This window comes from Nothoprocta perdicaria, unplaced genomic scaffold (assembly GCF_003342845.1).
Source record: "Nothoprocta perdicaria isolate Ctin4 unplaced genomic scaffold, notPer1 scaffold_43, whole genome shotgun sequence".
Lineage (NCBI taxonomy): Eukaryota > Metazoa > Chordata > Aves > Tinamiformes > Tinamidae > Nothoprocta > Nothoprocta perdicaria.
Genome location: NW_020455677.1, coordinates 1,871,521 through 1,877,056, shown reverse-complemented (window position 1 = coordinate 1,877,056; position 5,536 = coordinate 1,871,521). Strand labels below are relative to the sequence as shown.

The window sequence follows — 5,536 nt, the reverse complement described above, 5'->3', positions numbered from 1 at the left end:
TGCTTTTATTACAAAAAAAAAAAAAAAAAAAAAAAAAAAAAAAAAAAAAGTCTTTCTAGTGATGGCAACTGCTTGGGAAGCAGAACTGGAGAGCTATGGACTCCTACGTGTCCCTGTTGATCAATTGGGTAGATACAATGCCTAAGGAATGTGAAAACTTTCACAGGATCAGTGAAGAGAGCCCAGAGCATCAGAAACTTCCCGGGAAAACCTGCATTCATCTGTTATGGAATATTTTGCATTTAGCTACCATGAAGGCCTAATGTTTTTCTGGGCATCAACCCTGAAATTTGAGTTGTTTTTTTGCCTCTGCCTTTAATACTGTGTATATCATCATGTGATGACATCATGTTAACATCATGAATATATGGTTCATTGTAATGGATCATTTTTTGTGCTTTCTGTAAAGATTCAGTTCTTTCTGCTTAGATATTTTAGAAAGGGGATATTTTAGTTATTTAGAGTTGTTTTAGAAAGAGAGTGTTGTGGTTATCTAGTCTGATTTCCAGCAGTGGGCTGCTGTGGTGGAGGGAGCTGGAGCTCTCAGCCTGTGTGGAGAGGCTGCCACAGTTGGGCTTGTTCAATCTGGAAAAGAGGTGGTTTCAGGGAGAAACGAGCAGCCTCCTGCTGCCCATGGGGAGGCTGCTGAGGAGATGGAGCCAGACATGCACAGCTACGCACGGTGGCAGTGCGAGAGACAAGACACACAATTTTAAAGAGAGGTTCAGACTGATTAAAGTCTTTTTTTTCCCCCCTTTTTTATTTTTATTCATTTTTATTTTTTTTCTCTTCTCCGTGAGAGCAATGGAGCAGTCTGTGTCCCTGTGCGGTCCCCTGGAGGTTTTTCAGCACCCAGCTGGATAAAGCCCTGAGCAGCCTGGTGTGGACCTCCTCAGGACCCTTTCGGCCTGTGTGCCGTTTTTTGAGGAAGCCCATGCATTTTGTTTTAGCTGAGTCATGCGTCTCTTAGAAATGAGTTCAATTTTGATTGAAGAGTTCTGTCCTGCTCATAAGTACATAGTTAGTTAGGCTTGTGGTTTAAAAACTGGATGAGAATTTAACTCAAAACTTTTCATTCCAAAACTCACAGTAAGAGCAAAAACCTCCTACCCATTCTTTGCTTTTTTTCCCTTCCCTCCACTCCAGAAAAAAAAAAAAAAAATCCCCAGATAGAATGCAAAAATCCCCTGGTTGTTAAGCAAAATATCAACATCTAGGACAATACATTTTGGTCTGGTGGCTCTTATTCAAAGGAAGTTCACTAAGTCACTGGGGCAAGTCCTGCAGAATAAGGGTGAATTACAGGCCACATGTATTACATTATTTTTCAAATATACATTGGCATAGCAGCTGGAAGTTCCTGTCATGCCATTCAGGGGTTAATATTGAGGAACAGCCTATTGCTTGCGTCTGCAAAAGTCAGAGAGACAAATATTTTTATAATCTTAAAAATACTGTATTATGTTGCAGAAACTGCAAAGGGGGAATAAATAGCAAGACAGTGTTCCAAGATCTGTATTAAGAATATTCTGGGTTAAATCCATGCTAGAAACTCAAACACACTTTTTGTTTGTATCTTGAAATGATCTAACACACATAGCTCAGTTTTTATTTCACCATGTACAAGGTTAAGTATATTTTCAAGGATGAATGAGAAGATAAGATTTTGAGATCCTTGGCTTATTTTTGGCGTTTAACTGCAAAAAAAAATCACATCCGTGTGATACTTGAAAAAAAAGAATAATTGTATCAATTTCATTAATTGTCAATTCTGCCAGATTTACATGTCTAACTCTTCAGCTAATGCCACCAGTGTTTTAATATAGCTATTAATTGAGTAAAATAGATTTTAATGAAAGTAATGGTGGAAGAAGTAGCTTAACTTATTTATTCCTACACCATGAAATAAATTCCCCTGTAACAAAGGCCCATTTTCTGCCCCTTTCTCTTATTCTCAGTAGTATCTTATTTCAAATATGTTAAGCGTAGCAACAAAACACAACCACCAGCAAGGAACAAGTTAATGTGATGTAGTCTAATTGTTTAAAAGTATAGTGATCTGGCTACTTCTAAAATAGTGGCAAAGTAATTGGTGTTCCCTCAAAGCTGGTCATCCAATTCTAGGAATGTCTAGTTGACTCACTTAAAACAGTTGGCCAATTTTTAATGCTTAAGTGAGATGGTACATGATATAAGTATGTTAGTATCTGTTCCCCTGTTTACAGAAGTGGTCGTGTTATATTTTTATATATTGTCCTTTCTAGGTGGAGCTGAAGCAGATAAAGAACGTATTCTAGAATTCAAAAACAACCTGTGAATCACTGGAGTGCATTATGCGGTCTACGAAACTTACATTCTCTCAGGTATTTAAAAAAAAAAGATTTTTATTGGCTAAAGTGGCAATCAACTGTTACAGTTCGTAGATTTTGTAGCGTATCCTGCCCAATAGCTTTCTGAGCAGTCCTTTACTGTGCAGGAAGGTGGGATGCAAGCCAGCAATATGAACAACATAAAGTAACGATAGTGGGTACAAGCCTATCAGGAGCACACCTTCAGCTCAAATATTTGCTGTATGTAACGCTTTGGTCCTGCAGTACACAAAGAACCTTTTGTTAGGAGAGCAGCCAGCAGAAGTCATGGAGAATTGTGTTATATTTTCTGCAGAAAGCACTGAGATTAGCCAGAGCAGGAGAAAAAAGGGGAAGCGTCAGGTCTGATCCGGCAAACACTCATTCAGAACAGAGATGTTGCTTTTATGGCTGTGTTTTTATTAAACAAATACACAGTTTCACAGAAATAAGGAAAGATCTCAAACTGAGTTAGTGTCCTAAACATACTTCTGTGCCACTTTTCCTGTTCTCTCTGCCATATATTTAAGGTGTCTATGGATTACTGAGCCGAACAAAGACGAAGTAGCATTAGGAATGGTAAAATATATAGTCAGAATGGGGCTAGGGTTAGTTACAGAATCTTGCAGTACTGACCTGATGAATCTGTTGTGTTGGTGATACTAACGCTTACGAAACACTTCTTTCTTTCTTTMCAGACGATTTGTATTCTCAGGGGAAGATGTCTGGATCTTACTCATTTGATGGCTGAGACACAAAAAACTTGACTGAGGTAGAAAAGTTTTTCTAACTCTCTTTTTTTACCATCTCTCTGACCAAMTTAGTATCTGGAAGAAGGCAAAGTCCCCCCTTGAGTATGTCCCCTGCGTGTGACAGCTGAAACAGCCTTGGGAGTCTTCAGCACTGACTTGCTTGTTTTTCACTTATTTACAGAACCTCTCTCCCCTTTGTGCCACACTGCCTGTGCAACCAGCTTTCAACAGACTGTGCTTGCTCTTCAGGCATTTTGAATGGAACAATGCATTATTCATATGCCCTAATATGAATTCATAGCCCTTCCGCAAAGGAAATTACTTTTACCTAGTTCTAAGACTTCTCCCATTCAAGAAAATTAAACAAAGCACTCGGAGATGGTTTTAATTGCTTACGAYTCAGTTGAGAAACTTCTAAGAAAGAGTTTCTTTCTGGGATGTAACTTGAGAGCTCATTCATTGAATGTAATTATGCTGTATGATGGATTTGCAGGTATGAGTGGGGAGCTAAATAAGACAGAGATGACAAAATAATGATAATAAAAGTAATAGTGCTTGAGTTATGCGATACTTCCTCACAGTGCATATCGCCCCACACTCTGAATACTAATGTAGCCTTGTGGCTTGCTCCTATAGCATACATTTACATTTTACACTTCATCTTGAGCACAAAACTGCATCCTTGGGTCAGTGTTTCCCCCTGGCTCCATGAGGCTCCATGGTGATTTGCACAGTGTCAGAGACCAGCCACATTTCTGCTTTTTCGCTGCCTGGGAAAAAAGCTCCTCAAGAACTGTAAAGGCTACAGGGTGTGGACACATGTGGGCAACACCACAGTGAGTGACCCAGATAAGGCATGAAAGTTGCTAACCGCTAATGAAACCTCCATGGCTTTTTTCAAAAGCTGTGTACTAGAAAAGGCATTTATAGATTCTTTAACACAGAACATACACATTTTATTTATTTTTATCAGTCACATGAATGAACGTGTTTGCCTGCCTAAATTGCTATATCCTACCAGATCTGTTCTTGTTAATCTGTAACCAGGAGGCTGGCTGGAGAAAAATCACTTTTCCACCTTAGTAAAGTGTTTACTGGGATCAGCAGAGGAGGAGAATAGGCCATACACTCGTAGACAGTAACTCATGAAGACAGCTCAAGTAYGGCTTGAGAGAAGTGCGTTTCTCGACATGAGATATATGGAGAGGAAGGACTTATTGCTGGACTTTTTCCTTCTGGAGTGCTAACTTTCGCTGTAACTTAAGAAACCAGACTACATGTGCTTTCCAGACTCCCTGGTTTTGTCTAGTGAGACGAATCCAGCCTTTCCCACTTTTCTCTTTTCCCACTCTCTTCCAGATGTGCAGGCCTGCATAAAACAGCAGGATTCCAATTACAAAGATACTTTCCCATTCACTATTCATCCAGTTTTTTCTTGATGTGAAAATGAAATGTGACCCAAAATAACCCATTTTGGGGGGAGGGGTCCTACTGTTGCGTACATGTGACTTATTTTTTCCAGAGTGTTTTTTTAATTTTACTTTTTTTTTTTTTTTTTTTTTCCCAAAGTACTAAAACTAAACAAAAACCCACAAACAGGAAGGGGAAAAATGGATGTATGCAGGAGGCTCCTTTTCAAACCAGTGGCATCTGAGGACAGGAATTATCCTCTAGATGGAACAAATGATCAAGATACTGATACATCATGCTTACTAATTAATAAAAACAATATCAAGACCCATAATGATGAGACTCAGAAAAATGACTACTGCAAACAATACCAGCATTCTTGCTAAGAGAGCAGAGATGAATAATAAAAATTATGAAGAGCAAAACCTCTATCATGGAGTTCTGGAGCAAAACTTTAATTTGCTTCAATATCAGTTTTTGCAGAGACACAGAAAAGKAGAACTGTACAGAATAAGAAGAGTAAATATTTACCTCATTTTTAACTCACCTAGGACTGACTAGGGGATTGTAATGCTATTCTGTTTTTCTTTTCCAGGCAATGGGTGAGAGCAAAAGGAATGCATTCTTTGATGTGACCTTTCTGTAAAAGGARCAATTTTGGAAAGGATGGAGTCATGATGGTTTGAATCTGGGAGAAGAAGAATGAGGATATGAGGGCTTTGAAAGAAAAGTTAGAAAAGACCTGAGAGAAGAAAGGGCCTGATTAGCCAGTGGTTACTTATCTCCAGAAAAAAATTATTGATAGTTTAAGATCAATTTGGCTCTCATCTGCCTTACTTTCTTCTTAAATAGTCTAAACAATGATTTCTTACTAAGAGTTTGCTGAAGAGAAAATATTAAGAACACTTACTATAAAGTGATCAGAAGTGAATTGATTTTTGTTGCTAAACATAAACGTCTCCTAAATAAAAGGGATTTTTTTAACTGACTTCTTGCTGCTCTTCTGCTCATAGGGATCATAGGGAA

General features: G+C 38.5%; 1 long non-coding RNA gene across 1 annotated transcript; it reads left to right on the top strand.

The window, feature by feature from the left end:
- The first annotated feature begins 3,049 nt into the window (after positions 1-3,049).
- Positions 3,050-5,135, top strand: LOC112953213. The gene is made up of 2 exons (XR_003250541.1): positions 3,050-3,120; positions 5,106-5,135. It is a non-coding gene; the product is annotated as an uncharacterized LOC112953213 (long non-coding RNA).
- Positions 5,136-5,536: the final 401 nt, after the last annotated feature.